Below are 18,629 nucleotides of genomic sequence, written 5' to 3' on the forward strand. Positions count from 1 at the left end.
TATCACTTCCTTGGGGAATGCCAGATGTTTTACTCGATGATTTCCCGTCGATTACTACGAACTGTGACCTTCCTGACAGGAAATCACCAATTTAGTCGCACAACTGGGACGGTACTCCATAAAGCACTCCGTCTTCAGTCCACGAGTGGCCTACCGGGACCATCCGACCGCCGTGTCATCCTCAGAGGAGGATGCGGATAGGAGGGGCGTGCGGTCAGCACACCGCTCTCCCGGTCGTTATGATGGTATTCTTGACCGAAGCAGTTACTATTCGGTCGAGTAGCTCCTCAATTGGCATCACGAGGCTGAGTGCACCCCGAAAAATTGCAACAGCGCATGGGGGCTCGATGGTCACCCATCCAAGTGCCGACCACGCCCAACAGCGCTTAACTTCGGTGGTCTCACGGGAACCGGTGTGTCCACTGCGGAAAGGCCGTTGCCTAAGTGACAGAAAGATGTGCAAAAAGTCTAGGAGAGCTGCTCATATTATCTCGTATGTCTTTTATGTAGATTCCTTGGGGAATGCCAGGTGTTACTTCTGGTTAACTCGATGATATCCCGTTACTTCGAACTGTGACCTTTCCTACAGGAAATCACCAATTTAGTCGCACAACTGTGACGGTACTTCATAGGCACGCGACTGTAAGTCGTAAGAAACGATGCAAAAAACCCTCCTGGAAATTTAAAAATATGGAATCATTTTGACATCCCATGTTGATAACAAAGAGGATTAAGATAAGTTGAAATATAACTTACGAGGTACGGGCTTAAGGGAGGTAGGACGTCAAACGGGCCGACTTGGAGCAGGAGAGGCACCACAGGACACTTTAATTTCTACTGTCTATACTTTTACAAGTAAATTCATTAAACTTTGTGAGCATGACGAAGAAGGATTCAGAATTCACACTCGTAGCAGCGGAAGTTCAAAAACATAATTAAGTAATTTTTTTTACATGTGAAATTTCATCATTTTTTCACTTACTATTGGCTGCATTTCTTGCTATAGGTACACTTTTCTTCATAGGTAACATAGGGTGCTCGATGAGATTTGCGCAGCATACAAACCATACTTACAGGTGTCTGAAACTCTTGAATCTATTTAATGTATGAAAAAATGAATGAGCTGTTACGTTTTAAACTTTACGTATAGGAAAAAATCAAATTTTGTAGTTAATTATCTCAATTTTTACCACAATTTTTAATAGATTTGGGAAATTCTAGAGTTTTATACACGTGTAAGTATGGTTTGTATGCTGTGAAAAATTCATCAAAGAATCTCTCTTACTTGTGAAGAAAAATGTACCTATAGCCACAAATGCAGCCAACAGCAAGTGAAAAAATGATGAAATTTCAATCTAAAAATTATTTATCTTGTTATGTTTTTGCACTTCCACTGATATCAGTGTGAATCCTGAATACTTCCTGGTCATGCTGACAAAGTTTTATGAATTTGTTTTTAAAAGTATAGACAGTGGAAAATAAAATGTCCTGTGGTGCCTGTCCTGCTCCAAGTCGGCCCGTTTGACGTCCTACCCCCCTAAGTCATTTACCTTCACGATGCGAGCAGTCCGCACTTGCTGCCGGCCAAGGACGGCAGCTTTCGCAGCTGGCTGAAGTAGCCGGTAACAGCTCCCTGCGGCCACCACGCTGACGTCAGCACCGGTGGCGGAGGCGGCCCGGCCGTCAGCCGCTGCCGGTGGGTGACAACTGCAGCATTAGCAGCCGCCACCCACGCCCGCCCACCCCCTGCCACCCTAGCAGCCGCAGCCGCAGCCACCAAGACGGTGGCGCCTCCTCCCGTCCACAGCCGCCTGCCAGCCCGGCCTGGCACCGGCAATAATTAATAGAGCGGCCCTCTCCGTGTCTTAATTAAACTTTCGGCAATTGCGGCCCCTTAATAAGGAGGCGACCAGGCCGGAGACTAGGAGAGAATAGTTGGGGGAGGGGAATGGGGGGGGGGGGGAGGGAGAGGGGACAACGATGGCGGACGCGTCCGGCAGGGTGCACCACGCTGGCCGCCTACCGAGCCCGGAGCTGCATTAATAATGTTCCGCACGGCGGCGCCTCGGATCTCATGCATACATGTAACGAGATTGTTACTTGGTAAACTCGGTTAGGCGACGGCCGCGGCATTCGCTAGAGATTGTGCCTCGGTTCTCGGCCCTAGTCGGATCTGACGCCTTCTCACCAACTCCCCCCGTTACCCCCACCTACCGTCCCTAGAGCGGTTCGTACCCAGCCCCGCCCGCCCTCACCAACTAGGCACTAGGCGGTAAGTGAGGCGGGCAGGCGCGCCTTAACAAAATTAGGAAATCAGCGGGGCGCCCCGATGCCGCTGCTGCCTCGTGGCGTGCAACCGCGCTCCGGTGCCACGCCCCAGCGTCGGCAGGTGGCTGCGTCACGCACTAGGAGCTCGAGCAGAGGCGTTTTATCCGTGCTGCACGTCTGTAGTCTCTGAACTAGTGAGTGGGGAAAGCGACATTAGCTGTATTACTAATGTCTGTTTCTCCTGTAGTGTTGACATGGGCTACTAACAACGGAAACTGCCCATTGTACCCCCTCAGATTTACTGGTAGAATAGCCCAGCGGTTAGACCGTCAAAAACGGAGCACTGATCAAGCATGAAAACGGGAAGAAAATGTACGGAACTGTAAAAAAAGCAAAATAGATACAGAGAATGGTCCAAGGCTAAGAAACATAGAGCTGCCTTAAAGATCAAACGAAACTGTAGCGCACTTGTCCCTACTTGAAAACAATATCATAATTTGGAAATGATGCACGAAAAAATTTGCGCCTATCAACAGAACCTGAGAAAGTCATGCACCAATAACTGCAGCTTTGCAACTCTATTGGAAATGTTACCCGTCCGCAAAGAATAAGAGTTATTCGTAACTTCTGGGACAGTTAGTGTTTTACGCGTTAACAAACAAAACTTAGAACTTAGAAGAGTACATGTTTTATAATGGAGAAGAACATTTTAATTTCAAGAAGAATGGCAAGTATAACGAATGCATTAAAAACCTTTTATCTATCGATTTATGTGGGCTACAAATAGGAGGACAGTTTTCTCCATAGAAGCAGAATACTTATTCTTTCTGTTCTATTATTCCGGAATCTTTCGTATGTTGGTTCTAAATAGAGAACTGTTCTAATTTATCAAAACCTCTCTGGCGCTGAATTTTGTTTCACTTGTTGAAAAATGAATGACTTCTTTACAGGCATCACATGCATCCAGTGCATAATCACTTAAATTGTGGAAATGTTTTCGAATGTACGTTTGATATGGATTTTTCGGTCACCTTTTTGCCTGTTATAAGCTATGTCCCACAAGGAACTCTCGCCATTGGAGGTGGCAATCTGTTATTCATCTTATCATAATTACTACTTCAATCTTGTCTTACAATTTAAGGCATGTATGGAAACAAACATGTGACGGTACTGTGGGGCGGCGGATAAGTTTGTAAAAATATTTTACTGTATAAATGCTTGCATGTAGAATCAGTTTCTGGCTTTTAGAATGTTGTTAATGCTGTCTTTCGCCGTTCTCAACACTGGCTCTCTATTTACTTTTTTGGCACCCAGAAAGTGATTTAAGAAAACATGGAACCAGTAATTAGAGATCCTAGTGCCCACTTTATCTGAGAATGTTATTATAGCTGCAGCTTATAGCTCTGAGGAATTAGGAGATTGTCCGGGATTTCTAATCAAAAACGGTTTTCCAAAATAGTTGAGTATATTCTGAAATTCACTGATAAAAAACACAAGTATCCCTACAACCTAACTAACAGAGCAGTTCAGAGTCTAATGCGCTGATGCAACTATAAATGTCCGAATTAAATGTTAAAAAGAATGCTCGCCATAATTTGATGAAAATATTTCATCAAACGCCACGCTAAATATTTGGTAGAATGTCTGTCCCGCGACGGCACGTGAAAATACGACAATACGCAAACTGAAGCTAGATAATGAAAATCATCCCAGAATTAACACTTCACTTGGAATGTTTTCATGGTTCCGCGTATCTCTAGTAACTTAATACGGCACCCGAGGCTGTATGTAGCAGTGATACCGACGCGACGCGACTCCCGACACAGATGGCGTGTCATTCAGCGTCTGGAGAGAACTGGGGCCTTCCTCCCTCGCGCAGCGTTCTTATATATAAAGCCGCGGTGCGGACGGCTAAGGGAACGCCTGATCTAATCCGCTCTCCCGACTAGCCGCTGGGCTAGTAACGCACCACTTCAAGTTACATAATAATTTATAGCTTCTTTTGCTGATGGCCGATGAAGCTCTTAATTTAAACGTGCATTCAGCACGCAGGTAAGTATTGATAATAAATTTTTGACGTGGCTAAGTTAAGTATTTGGGCGAGAGAATTAATTAAATTACACTGCATGCAGTAGATGAGCTTTGAACTGGCCCTTTTGAGATCCGCTATCGCTATAATTTTATAGGTATTCAAAAGAAACTTTTCACATCTTCATAGTCATAGCGGACCTCCAACCTATTTAAATCTAAACATCCTAGCCTTATTTACTAGCCTACTTAATCTATCTTGCTTCCTTCAGTTTTGAGACGAAAACCAGAAAATCATGAATTTCCACTAAAATCTTAATTTGTGAAATCCAAAGTACTGTTTTTATTAAATCATTATGAAAGATGAATCTAAATATAAATTTTGAAGTCTCTAGCTCTTTTCTGCTGCGCCAATGATTTTTTTCAGAAAAACGTCCAAATTTCGAAAATGACTTAAGTTATCGAACTGATATTCAACACACATTAATTTAGTATTATTCCTGACATGCTAGAAAAGTTTTAGGTCATTTGCTTGATTTTTAAGGTATTGCGCAACCTTTATGATGTCAGAGCTAGTTACAGCAGACTGGCTGGCACACAATGGAAACTGATGTGAATTTACTACAGCGTGAGTAGGCTGCTTCCCTACAGTACGTCGCGTCGAACTTTCTTTCCTTCAAAAAAAAAAAAAAAAAAAAAACGTGAATAAAGAAAAAGGCGTCGGGGTTAAGTAGTCAAAGTGTTGGATAGCCAAGCGGCTGGGCCGCGTTCTAAGCTTCGATGTCTCATTTTTTTTCACATCATTATGAACTGCCAATCCGGTCATTGAAGTGTTTGTTCTCTTTCTGTAGTCTCGGCAGTTGTCATACTATGAATTGTTCATAGAATATGAGTCATGTGGTGTGAATACGTTACCTACCCAGGTGAACGTGATGAGTGGTGAGAGCAGGCGAAGTACCACACAGACGTCCCACAGAAATGATAATAACAAATAAACGGGTGGAAACTTTGTTACAACAAAGGAATTTAAGGGTCGAAAGAACGGAAAGCAACTTGAAAAACGTTAAAAACGTATGTTTTGCCAGAGCACAGAGAAACTGTGTGACCTGGAAACTGTTGCGTTCATTTGTTGCACTATATGTCACAAACTATTATGTTTTCATCATTTCCAATTCAAATTATATCTCCTTGACAACTCCTTCTATACCATAGATGAATTCGTGAATAGGAATAAGTAAATCTATAAATATAGTATATGAATGTTGAGCCATTTGAGGGAATGGGGTAAATAATAGAAATATCGTTCCACATCATAACAGCTACCGTACCGTGGGATCGATCACTGGAACACGCTACCAACCAACTAACTAACTACCTACCTTTGGAATGATCACATTCACATTCATACGAACACGTAAATAGGGCAAGGAGGCATATCTCACTCACTCACCAGGCGGACAAATTAGAAATTCCTCGCATATGTCACACGTCCTGTTAACGCCGTGTACGACACACTGGACGTGTTTTCTGGTGAAGATTTTGTTTGACTTGTCGCCTTGTCATCAAACGTTTGCTGTTTCCATTTGAGAGCCACTTCCTTTCGGCTGCTAAAAAAGTGATTGCGCAGAACCAACTATCATTATAGGTCCCTTCCTTACATCTCGCTGTTGCAAACGGACGTTACACATTAACAGAGACACAAATTTGGATTAAGTGAAAAGCGTAAAATAAAGGATAAAATAATTAACATGAGGGACGTTTCAACACAGCTCACCCGCTTGGCAGTCCATCGTGACGACTTACCCATGACGTAGTTGCTATTCCAGGTTCCTCTACACTCCTGTAGCGGCACCACTGTTTAGGATAGGGAAAGTTAGTTTCGAGCGATAATCGGAGCATGAGTTACAGCCAGGTGCAGGCCAGATTGCTGTAAGCTACGCATACCAGCAGTTGCGAAGGCAAATAGAGGCTCTCATTAGAAAACAACACCAGTTTGTACTTGGCTGCGTGTCTCTGTTTCGCTACTGCACCGCTACACATCATATACGCTTAACACCTTGGTTGGCCAGTGGCCCTCTTCTGCCTGTGACTTGCGCCATGGAAACTGCAGTGTGCGCCCTCTCCGGCAGTTCTGCGCCCCCGTGTCCTCTATTTGCCTTGGCAACTGCTGGCATGCGTAACTTACAGCAATCCGGCCCACACTTGGCTGTAACTCGTGCTTCGAATACAGTATACAACTAGCTTTCCCTATCGCGAACGGTGGTGCCGCTACACTGCACTTCTTGTTCCTCGACAGTCCACTGTTTCTATTTTGCTTTTCTTTTACGGTCAGTCTGGAATCGCGCGACCTCTACGGTCGCAGGTTAGAATCCTGCCTCGGGCATGGATGTTTGTAATGTCCTTAGGTTAGTTAGGTTGAATTACTTCTAAGTTCTAGGGGACTGACGGCCTTAGAACTTAAGTCCCATAGTGCTCAGAGCCATTTTGATTATACACTCGTTTAACGTTATATCATTTTCCCTCACCCTGTGTAAACACATCCCATTATTGTCTGCACACTGCGTCGCTCGTGGGTTCTGGAATGAGGCTGCCTAAGAATCAGTATTGCTTTGTGACACAGACTGTTAAAGTAGCTCGGTAGAGAGGATACGCAGATCCAGGTTTATGTTTTCTCTTCTTGGGGTGGGGGAACGAGGTCACAGTTTTCTACTGTCTGTTTCGCTTTGTATTGAATCATATTATTTCCCTTTCCTTTCTTTTCTTATATATAAGCTGTATGTAAATTGAATGAGCTATAAACCAAAGACACCGTCAAAAGTAAATGAACGAGTTATTTTGTGTCAAGGATAATGTTTTGATACATCATTAAACATCTGTATGAAACAAAGTAAGAAATACGCTCTTCAGTTTATTAATTCATGTATACTCACCCCTTTGTTTCAGGAAGTGAAGGCGTACGGACGGATGCTTGGATCCGGCGTACCAGCATTGTCAAAAATTTATACTTCAACCGTTCATTAAGACTATTACAAAAGGTTACTAGAAAAGGAATATATACGCACGGTTATAAGTTCAACTCCTATCTGTTCATCATCACTCGCCGCCGAGATCCTGCATCAAGATGTTCCGTGTAGACAAGAATAATTAAAGCCGTATCTGGACGAGCGTTCCTGCGTCGACATTGTCACACTCAAGACAATAAACACAATGAAATTTATGTGAAAGTAATGACTCAGACTTAATAGGCACCTATTGAACTTAGGTTACTTATACTAAAAATATTGTGCTTCATACGTTCAAGAACTTATAGTCAGATCGATAGTTTCAATGGATGCGGTGAATATTTGGTACCGCACACTACTGGAAGCAGGAGTACGTAATGCAAATTATGTTTATTGACCTTCAATGTAATGATATTAGTTAAAGTTCACCCAAGATTGTGCACAGATTCATAAATTACCTTCAAAATTTTCTCAATTACACTTCCCAATAAGTTTTTCCAATTATTCAAGCAATTATTAATCCATTTCAACATCCATATACCTATATAGCTTCCCCACACCATTGCGTATTTATCTTTTTACACTAGTTCATTATAGGATCAAAACGCCGGCCGCTGTGGTCAAACGGTTCTAGGCGTTTCAGTCCGGAAATACGTGGCTGCTACGGTCGCAGGTTCGAATCCTGCCTCGGGCATGGATGTTTGTGGTGTCTTTAGGTTAGTTAGGTTTAAGTAGTTCTACGTATAGGGGACTGATGACCTTAGATGTTAAGTCCCATAGTGCTTACAGCCATTTGAACCATTTTTAGGATCAAAACGAGTCTTGGTCATGGAGCGATACAATACATGAAATAAAATCATAAAACTTAATAATAAATATAATAAAGTTTACACTAATCCTATGCAGTCGACAACTTTTGTGAATATATTAGCGTAATCAGCAATGTAACACAGGAATTTGCTTAAAGTATAGAAGAACAAGAGTGAGGTCTGAGGGAATTCTTCAGTTTACACTTAAAAGAGCGAGGAATACTGCTAAGAATGTTTAATTCTTGTGGTAGCTAGTAGCTTACTAAAATGGATGCGGCAGGGTACTGTTCGACGTTCTTCACAATAGTCAAGAAGCTGCAATCCAGATGCAGATTGAATTTATGCCCAGTATTAACTGAGTAAAATAACCTAGTTCTTGTCACTAAGCTCGTATTGTTAATATTGTTAACAACGAAGGACATCAAAGAAAATATACGTTGATAGGCCACTGTCAATATTCTGGACTCCTGAACAGGGGTCGACGAGAGGTTGATTAACTTACACAGACTACTACTCGAACTGCCAGTTTGTGAGTAAATGATACTCTTTGTGAATGGGAAGACTTACCCCAGAAAGAAATGCCGTTTGTGATAAGCGAATGAAAATAAGCAAAACGGTCTAATTTTCATGTTGGAATTTCACTTAGTGCGTATTGCTCTAGTTGTAGGCGTAGTGCCATTTAGTTATTGAACAAGATCTTGAACATAGGCTTTGGTCGAGAGCTTACTACAGATCCTAATACCTTCGAATTCGGATTGTTCAAACTCACTAATCATGTACCCACTCTCTGTAATCAAAATCATGGTTTTAGCTTAATTGCGTATTAGAAACTCTAAAACATTTAACACCAATATATTTTCTACAAGCTATAAAGTTATCTCTCTGTCTCTATTATTTGATACACTGCCCATATTACACTCAACATCCTTCACCACTAAGCTAGTGCCATCATCGAACAGAAATATTTTAGAATCATCTGTCATATTAAGAGGCCTATCTTTTAAATATATTAGAAACAGCAATGGTCCCAGGAGAGACATCTGAAAGACGAAACCCACGCCCCCCCCCTCCGCCCCCTCTGTCCAATTTATCTGTCCCCTAGGCAGACGCCACCTCACACGACGGTCTCATTGTTGTGGGGAATGACCTTCAGCTTAATGTAAGTGAGGAACCAAAAGGCAAAAGGCACGTCAAGCATTTCTCTGTCTTTGTTCAATTGGCCCAGGTGTGCATGCCGAGAAACAGTTAGGCGCTGAGACAGAGAGCAAAAATAATGATAAATAAGAAATACGCGTAATACAGTGTGAAAAAAGACATGGGACAGCGATATGTGCAAATATAAAAATGGTTCAAATGGCTCTGAACACTATGGGACTTAACATGTGAGGTCATCAGTCCCCTAGAATTAGAGCTACTTAAACTTAACTAACCTAACAACATCAAACACATCCATGCCAGAGGAAGGATTCGAACCTGCGAGCGGAGCAGCAGCGCGGTTCCGGACTGAAGCGCCTAGAACCGTTCGGCCACAGCGGACGGCTGTACATATATAGACGGCGGCATTATCGTATACACAAGGTACAAAAGGGCTGTGTATTGGCGAAGCTGTCATTTGTACTCAGCTGATTCATATGAAAAGGTCTCCGACGTTATTATGACTGGATGTGGGGAATTAACAGACTTAACAGACTGAAAGCGCCAAGGTAGTTAGAGCTGGAGCCATGGGGTCGTTCCATTTGGGAAATCGTTAGGGATTTCAGTATTCCGAGATTGACAGTGTCGAGAGTGTGCCAGGTTTCTGGCATTACTACTCTCCCCACGGACGATACTGTGGTGAACGGCCTTCGATTAACGACCAAGAGCAGCGGCGCTTGCATAGAGTTGTCAGTAATAACAGGCAAAAAGCACTGCGTGAAATAGCTGCAGTAATCAATGTGGAAAGCAAGACGAACGTATTCGTTAGGACGACGTGGTTAAATTTGACGTTAATGAGCTATGGCAGCAGACGACCGACGGCAGTGCCTTTGCTAACAGCACGACATTGCCTGCAGCGCCTCTCCTGGGCTCGTGAGCTGATGGTAGGGTTCGAGTGTGGCATAGACGCTATGATGCCACGGATCCAGGTTGTCAACAAGACACTGTGCTAGCTGGTGGTATTTCCGTGACGGTGTCAGCTATTTACATGGGACGGACTATGTCCTGTGGTATAGCTGAAGCGATCGTTCACTGGAAATGCTTATATCTGGCTACTTGGAGAGCATTTCCAACTATTTCTGGACTTCATGCTATGGATTACAAATTTTTATGTCACTGGGCCAAAGTCGTTCGCGATTGGTTCGAAGAACATTCGGAACAGTTCGGGCAAATGATTTGGCCACCCAGATCGTACGACGTGAATGGCATCGAACATATACGGGTCATAATTGCGAGGTCAATTCGTGCACAAAATCCTGCTCTGTCAACACACTCGCATTTAGGGACCGCTAAAGAGGCAGCGTGGCTCGTAGGGCAACTTTCCGTTTATTTAAGATGTCCTTCCTTGAATAAACATTACTCGCCATTACAGATGTCGGAATAGAACCATTATTGTTAAAATGTTCATTTACACTATACATTTCTTTGTATTTACTAATTCGCAGTTCCAGCCACTGCATGAACTATTTGACTGCAGGATCACCGCTTCAGGTAACTATTTGCAGCGAGTTAGCTGCTGGACATGAAACTAGACGTTTGCAGCTTCACCCTATGACTACATCAAGATATTCCTTTAAACCACAGCCATCCATAACCACACCGAGGTTACGAGCAACATCAGGTAAAGTCACAACTGATTTGCTCATGTTGCACGCTGTTTAGAAGAACAGCTGCACTATGCAGTAATCATTAGGTATTATAGCAGTAGATAATAGCAGTCGTTCATGAAATATGCAAATTTTCCCTTAAAACATTAACTATTTTTTCCCGTTTACCGTGGTGGCATTCAAACACTTAAACTCTTTTTAGCAAAATTAAACCTTAAAATAGTCAGTCTGATAGCCATTAGTCCATCTCACACTCTTCGTTTGGCTACAAAATTGAGCAAAAACCATAGTGTTATTTTCCCCACATCACTATTTGCGTTTTTCTTTTTCCCCCTATTTCTTTAACACAGACAGATCCTTTTTTACAAAATCAGATTCCATCTGGTGAGACTGATACCTCTTTTGTACATTTTCCACTCTCCACTAGCCTAAGAAAATTGGAAACATCTCATTGTGGTTCTTACAGGAAGCCGCTTTTGTTACACTTATTTGGCCAATAAAATGTAAATGTTGTGTGTAAATTGAATATGGAGAGTGGAAGAAAGGAAAAGAAAGAGAAGGATTTACTGATGTCAGCTCTATCGGGGTATTACGCGGAATCAGGGGCGACGAGTGAAAATGTGTACCGGACGACAATTCTAACCCCGTATAACACTTTCGTCTGCTACTGTTATACTATAACCACAAAACTGGAGGCAGTTCGTACAGTGAAATTATTTTTATTCAAGCAATTATAGCATAAAGAAGCAGGGCAGTGTTACCCTCTGAGAGGAATTTTGTTTGTGTTGACCGTTTTGTACCTAAAGGAGGTGGCTTATCGGAAGTGAAAGTCAGAGTTATGTACATATTTAAACAGTAACAAACAATATTTTACCTGTCTACACTGTTCAAAGAATAAAGAAAACGGTCGCCAGCTTAATTAGGCAAAAGAATGGTTGACATTCTTGTTCAAGAAAATAAGTATGAGTAACCTTAACGGACAAACACAACCTATACTTTGCCACATGCGAGTGCAATGAACTCTGACACCTGCATATGTTCATGGTAAGGTTGGAGTTGACAGAGCAGAACAAACTATTTGCATAAATACAACAGATAACAATACACACTATTACGTTCAGGGCTTATTCAAACTGAATGGTCTTTATAACATTACTATTAATATTCACAGTAGAATCATAAATTGGACATAGGTTCAGCATTACCTTTCAAACATTTTCCTAGCTGACATAAAATTGTAAATGTATTTCACTGCAAAATTATGAACTGGTCAGAGGTTAAGTCTCACTCAGCTAAATACTTTCCTATTTAGAATGAAAGTTAAATGTATTTCACTAATAAATTACTTCTCACTGTGTTTTGAATAAAGAAGTTACTGTTTTAATAGATAGTTGTCTTTCTACTAATTGTTATTTATCATGAGCATAAAGGATAAACTGTGGATCCTATTACATTATTAATATGCACTTTAAATACACAAGAGGAACCCAATATTATACAGAATTTGGCTTGAATAGCAAGAGTAATTAAGACTTTCCATAATTAAGTAACTCTGTGCATTTGAACTACTTTCAATGGAGGGAGGGCCCTTAATCTTGACCACTGTAGCAGAGCAAGCTAAACACACTTTCATTACAATTGAGAGACAAGTACTTAGCAAGCATGAACATATAACTCTCAACAGTAGCAGTTCTGAACTTTTACTTCATTGAAACAGAAAATGAGATATTTGTAAGAGCCATTCAACAAATAATATTAAATTTAGCGCATTCTATTGCCATATTACTTTTAAAATGCTTTCGATGACGGACACTCGGTGATCACTTTAGCATGGGACCTAAGTGGTTGTGTGACTAGGGATAAAAAATCAAGGTAAGTACAAGAGTTCAGTCAAATTTTACCTTATTCTTGGGTACACCATAACATCCTATGAGCTGATCCTTCACTGTAGGTTACTATAGTGTTCCATTACAGTGATTGCGCAATGTGGTGGCGATTGCATGTTGGTAGGTGGATTTGCAGGTAGAATTGCTGGACTCTGTCATTTTCTTGGTGGCGATGAAAGATACCAATTGCTGAATAGTTCCAGCTCTTTATCCAACCATCCGAGAAAGCGTCAGGAAAAGCCTCTCCTTCGGAACCAGCACAATACACAACTTCTACATGAGCAGTCGATAGTTTGGTAGCTCGTCCCCGACTGACTCTTGTTTCCACCTTTTCTACCTAGGCCCACCACAATTCGCGCGCACTGCATGCTTCCGTTCCCGAGGGGAACCACAACACCTTTCACATTCAAAATAACTAAGGACCCTAAATGTGGATCAGCAATTACATAACAACAGCAAAACATATTAATTAAAACAGAATATTTGCACATATTGGTATTTATACCAAATATTATTTAAACAAAATTATTCAACCTCAAAGATAACCAAAGACACTAAGAGATAAAGACAAACATATGATTTGCTCATATCGTACATATTACATAGGTCAATCTTCCCTCATTCCAAAAGACATCAAAGTTTATAACAGAGAAAAGAATAAACACTCTCATGGTATGGATTCAATCCAACAACATTTACAGAAACTCAACGATATAACATTAAATAAAACAAAAGGCAAAATAAATCAGTAGAGGAGTAAAGCTATGGTGTTACACCTGGACGTCCTGCTTTCTAGGCAAGTGCGTTAACCACTGCGCCATCCGTGACACACTGTTAAACTCATCTCTACGGCCCATCTCGGCACACGTCACGGCCAACTCATGTTCCACCGAGCGCCATCTATCCATAGTCACTGACCATTTCCTCCATGCTTGCTCCTCTGAGATTTCTATAGGAGGTCGGACGTACATGTGCATCCGCACTGAAGAAGGTGGATGCATTGCCCTTCTAAGCGAATCTCTTATTTGAATACGTTGTATCTGTACTTTTCGACATGTCCGAAAGAGTGAACAGCACGAATTCAAAAAATTTAAAAGTATTCGCACAATTTTACGTAGATCACTAAGCATTATGATTGTGAACATTGGTCTGGGAACTATGGCTATATGAGCGTGTATGAAGGGGTGCAATTTCTTTAAGTCATTTCCTTCTACGCTCCGCAAGTCAGTCTTCTGCTTGTTTCCCCTCCCCTCTTCCCTGATCCACACCCTAAAGGACGATATTTTCCATCCTCTCTTCCTTTACTCAAACTTCCTGCGGCTCCCTGGTTCTTTCTATAGACTCAGAAACCATATGGAAATTGTTGTTGACGGATTTATTGTTCTATCAACCGGTGAATGTGTGCTTTTATCTATATGGAGGGAATGCTAATGGTCAGGCAGCAAGCCCTACCACGTGAGTACGCGCTCACGCCAGCAGCCGTAAAATGGCATTGTTTGTACGTAGCTCAGAGAGTCTAAAATTCCTTTCCATCTGCGAGACTTTGCTTTTTTCCTGATGATTTATTCTTCGAAATTTAGCTTGAAATTTGGGAAGTGATACATTGAAAATATAAACGCTGTTTTAAAAGATTTATACTGATTGAGGGGAGGTGAAATTGTGACCCCTATGGAATCCTACACCCCCACCCCCTTCACCTTAGGATCTGTGCCTGCTGGAAAGACACATGTCGTGTCTGCTCGTTTTTCAGTTTGCTTGCAGACAGAGAAAAGCACACAATGCAGGCCCCGCATGCCAGGAGTTCTGCAATTATACTTCACAGTTTGGAACAGGAAGTAATAAAACAAAGTAGGATTATTTTCGAATGATTGGGCAACGAACATTTGTCGCAGTATTGTCGACAGAGGTTATTTGGTCCGCAGTGGTAATAAAACCCGCCTGAAAAGTCATTTCCTGATAACCCCTTACACCAGGTGACGTAGATTGTTAAGCAAACAGTCGAACAATGACAATCGCTTTAAGATAACGTTGTCGATGACGTATCTCAGTTAGTGGTGCTTTTGTGGTACTGTTTTAAGGTTCTTTTCACTAATTTAAACTTCACCCAGTGTCATTTTATAGTACGTTTCTCTCCAACGTTTCAACGAATCTGTGTGAAGTATTCATGCATGTTATCATGTTTAACCCTTTCAGATACGATACTGTGCTCGCCCTCTACTGCCAAATGTTGTAGAATTAGGTTTCCAGGTTCCATCGTTATGCATAATTCATATTAGGTTTTCACATATAGCTTTTCATTTACTTTTCTGGGTGTGTGGAGTGTGTCCCGAACTATTGTTTAATCCAGAGGCTTAAACTTAATAAACGAGTACATTGTATTATTAATTTATATACAAAAGCTTTAACATATTTTAAACATTTTCGACAGAGCGTGTGCAAGTCATCGCCAGCGCTGGCAGGTTTCTATAAATTCAACTTGCCGATAATTCAAGAGATGTTAGAAAATTGGAGCGGAGTGAGTCGTGGAGGTGTTAGGTTACTTCACTGCCCACACTTAATTCGGAAAGAAAAAGTACTGAATGCATAACGTAGATAATGTAGTATAAAAGCATAATTTATGATAAAAGATATCTTCAATATTGTATTTCTTTGATCTGCAATTGATTGGCACATACCGCGGAAAAATCGGTCAGGTGGAGCATGAGCTATTGTAATTTTATGGAGGTAAACGACATCAGGACTGGGTTATTGTAACGGAAGTTGGGGCGGCCGCCGAAGACTTGTGGCTTTCAGGTGGGGCGGGAGCAAGAGCATCGGTAATATTCTCGAAGCCTCGTGCAGGAATGCTTCCGTGAAAAACCAAAAGTAAGACGCAGTTTCTGTGGGCATACATACCTTAACAATATTGAGGTCGGACTCGATTGTTACCCTGAAGGCTGGGAGAAGAAAAAGTAGTCAGTCGAGAAAAATACGTTTTACAGTAGTCAGAGGGAATACCAAATTATTCTCGCGAGATTTCGAAGTGAGTTTCCGTGGGAACAATACACGTTGAATCTCGTAATATCAAAACCGAGTTTTGTGAGAGAAGTGACATGTCTGGAATCTCAGTTGGCTACGAAGTTAGAAGTGGGGTTGATTGCAAGGTGAGTATCTGTGCAGTGTCCTTAAACAGTTTTCCAGTAGTGGTCCGCTCGATGGGGAGACCACCGTATCCTGCTGGAGTATCGCCAGTATTACACCGATGGTCACCCAAAATGCAACACCCTAAACTTCCTTTAGGGCCTAAAGGAAGTATCCAAATCAGGTGAATTTTGCAGCATGGGTTTGCGGCGGCGAGGGTTGCACATAATTAGTATTTCAGCTCAGGCCACTTCACCGGCGCCAGTAGCGCCACATGCAAGCACTACAGAACGTGGGAACAGACGGCCGTTTGGACGTAGTTGAATTATTCTTTCTTCGATTCCCGGCGGGGTCAGGGATTTTCTCTGCCTCGTGATGACTGGGTGTTGTGTGACGTCCTTAGGTTAGTTAGGTTTAAGTAGTTCTAAGTTCTAGGGGACTGATGACCATAGATGTTAAGTCCCATACTGCTCAGAGCCGTTTGAACCGTTTTTTGAATTATTATTTCGTGCGTTGGTTTTGCGTAAGCAGCTTCGGTGTACCTCGTAGAAGACAACGAGCATCTCTCGAGCACTTTTCGGCGTTCGACCACGGAAGAATCGTTGCCTTTAGGGCTTGCGGATTATCCTTCAGAGAAATCGGTGATGGTGTCGGATGGAACCAAGCAACTGTGATGCAGATCTGTAATCTTTGGGCGCAAGAGATAACGACGGACAGATGGGACTGATTGCAACCATCTCGTTGCAGCACTGCACGCGATAACAGGTATATTGTGTGCATGGCGGTGACGGATCGCTCTGCCTCATCAAGAACCATATTACAACAAATTGTGTCTGTTGCGCAGCAAGAAGTGTCTGGGCGTACTATTACACATCATGTGCAGCAGAGTGGACTGTCCGTAAGCCGTCGATTGATGCGTTTTCCATTGAATCAACGCCACAGGCGCCTGCGCCGGCAATGATGCGGTGAACGACGGACATGAACAGGAGAATGGCACAACATTGTTTTTACCGATGAATCCTTATTCTGCTTGCACCTTCACGATGGTCGGTTTAGAGTATACGGGAGACACCGTGGTGAGAGACTGTTGAACTGTTACCTAATGCATCGCCATGCTGGTCCTGCACCTAGTTAATGGTTTATGGTGGTAATGGATTTCACACCCGCAACTCCTAGTACGCAACGCCTGTATACCTACCACCCAGCGTTACATCTCCCAAGTGTTGGAGCCTGTTGTCCTCGCATACTTTTGGAGCTTGCCGACGGCAGCATTGCAACAGGATAACGCCCGCCCACAAGTGGAATGCAATGTTGAACACCTGTTTGTCGTCATCGGGTGGCATTGCTGCCTTGGCCTCCGTGTTCTCCCGATGTCTCACCTGTCAAAAGGTCTGGGAGAAGATAGCGGAACGACTGACCTGCGTTACACCACCCGCTGCTGCACTAGATCAACACTGGCAGTATGTGTAAGCAGCGTGTACTGCTATATCCCCAACAACACATACGGAGCCTCTTTGATTCAATGCCGTGGCGTGTCGCAAGCGGTTGTAGCCAGCAGCGGCGGCCACGCCCAATGCTGATTTCTTAATCTTTCTCACTTAACATGTGCCTGTATTTTCAATCATATGATCTTCGTACAAAGTGTTGTCGTCCAAACGAATTTGGCTGAGATAACTCCAGTCCTTTTTGGTGTTGCATTTTGGATGAGCAGTAGTGTCAGATGGTTCAAATGGCTCTGAGCACTATGGGACGTAACATCGATGGTCATCAGTCCCCTAGAACTTAGAACTACTTACACCTAACTAACCTAAGGACATCATACAACACCCAGTCATCACGAGGCAGAGAAAATCACTGACCCCGCCGGGAATCGAACCCGGGAACTCCGGCGTGGGAAGCGAGAACGCTACCACACGACCACGAGCTGCGGACGGCAGTAGTGTAAATTGACTTTTTGAGGTACTGACAGATCTCTCTAAAAGGAATGAAAACACTGTATCGAGGTAACTCTAAGGTGAACCTTGTTCCATGTTAGCCGACCTGAGTGTGATGTAGTGAATGAAGACTAGATTCGCAACAACTCCAGTTTTGAACTGTCGATCAATAAACTGCCCATGATATTAGATTGGCTGACACTATCGAAAACGAAATTGTAAATATTCTTACCCCTATGGGCCCTGATACTTACACGATCTGTCTGGACGCAAGTGAATCCCAACTATCCCGTCTTCACACTGAGAACAGAACTGTGTTCAACATCATCTGGTAAAAGAATGGCTTTCCCTTTCTTTCTACAATCTCTTATTGCGTGATCCTGATTGAGACAAAGAAAGGACCTATAAACGCCTTTCAGAATCTTAGTGCGGACATGAACTCTCTTCACCTTCTGGCGGTTTTTTGCTGTTTTAAAAATACAGAGGAAGATGCTGCCTTCCGTACCGACTTGCGTACTCTACGTCCTGACTTATGGCGACCGTTGAGGACTGCTACACAATACTGTTAGTTGATTTGATTAGTGCAGGTTTCCCCCCCACCCCCCACGACTCTTTAGCGCCGTCAGAGACCTCCCCCCCCCCCCCCGGCCTCAGCCAATCTATCCTCTTCGTATGAATTATACAGCGTCGCTATTTGTCTGCCGGGAAAGCATGCAGTATCTTTGAAACTAAAACTCGATCATAGGCCACTACGTTCTCCCCTAGCGCCTAAAGCGCTTGA

At 42.7% G+C, this 18,629-nt stretch overlaps 1 pseudogene; it reads right to left on the reverse strand.

The window, feature by feature from the left end:
• Positions 1 to 324: 324 nt before the first annotated feature.
• On the reverse strand, positions 325 to 441 carry LOC124614592 (annotated as a pseudogene).
• Positions 442 to 18,629: the final 18,188 nt, after the last annotated feature.

Source organism: Schistocerca americana, chromosome 4 (genome assembly GCF_021461395.2).
Source record: "Schistocerca americana isolate TAMUIC-IGC-003095 chromosome 4, iqSchAmer2.1, whole genome shotgun sequence".
NCBI lineage: Eukaryota > Metazoa > Arthropoda > Insecta > Orthoptera > Acrididae > Schistocerca > Schistocerca americana.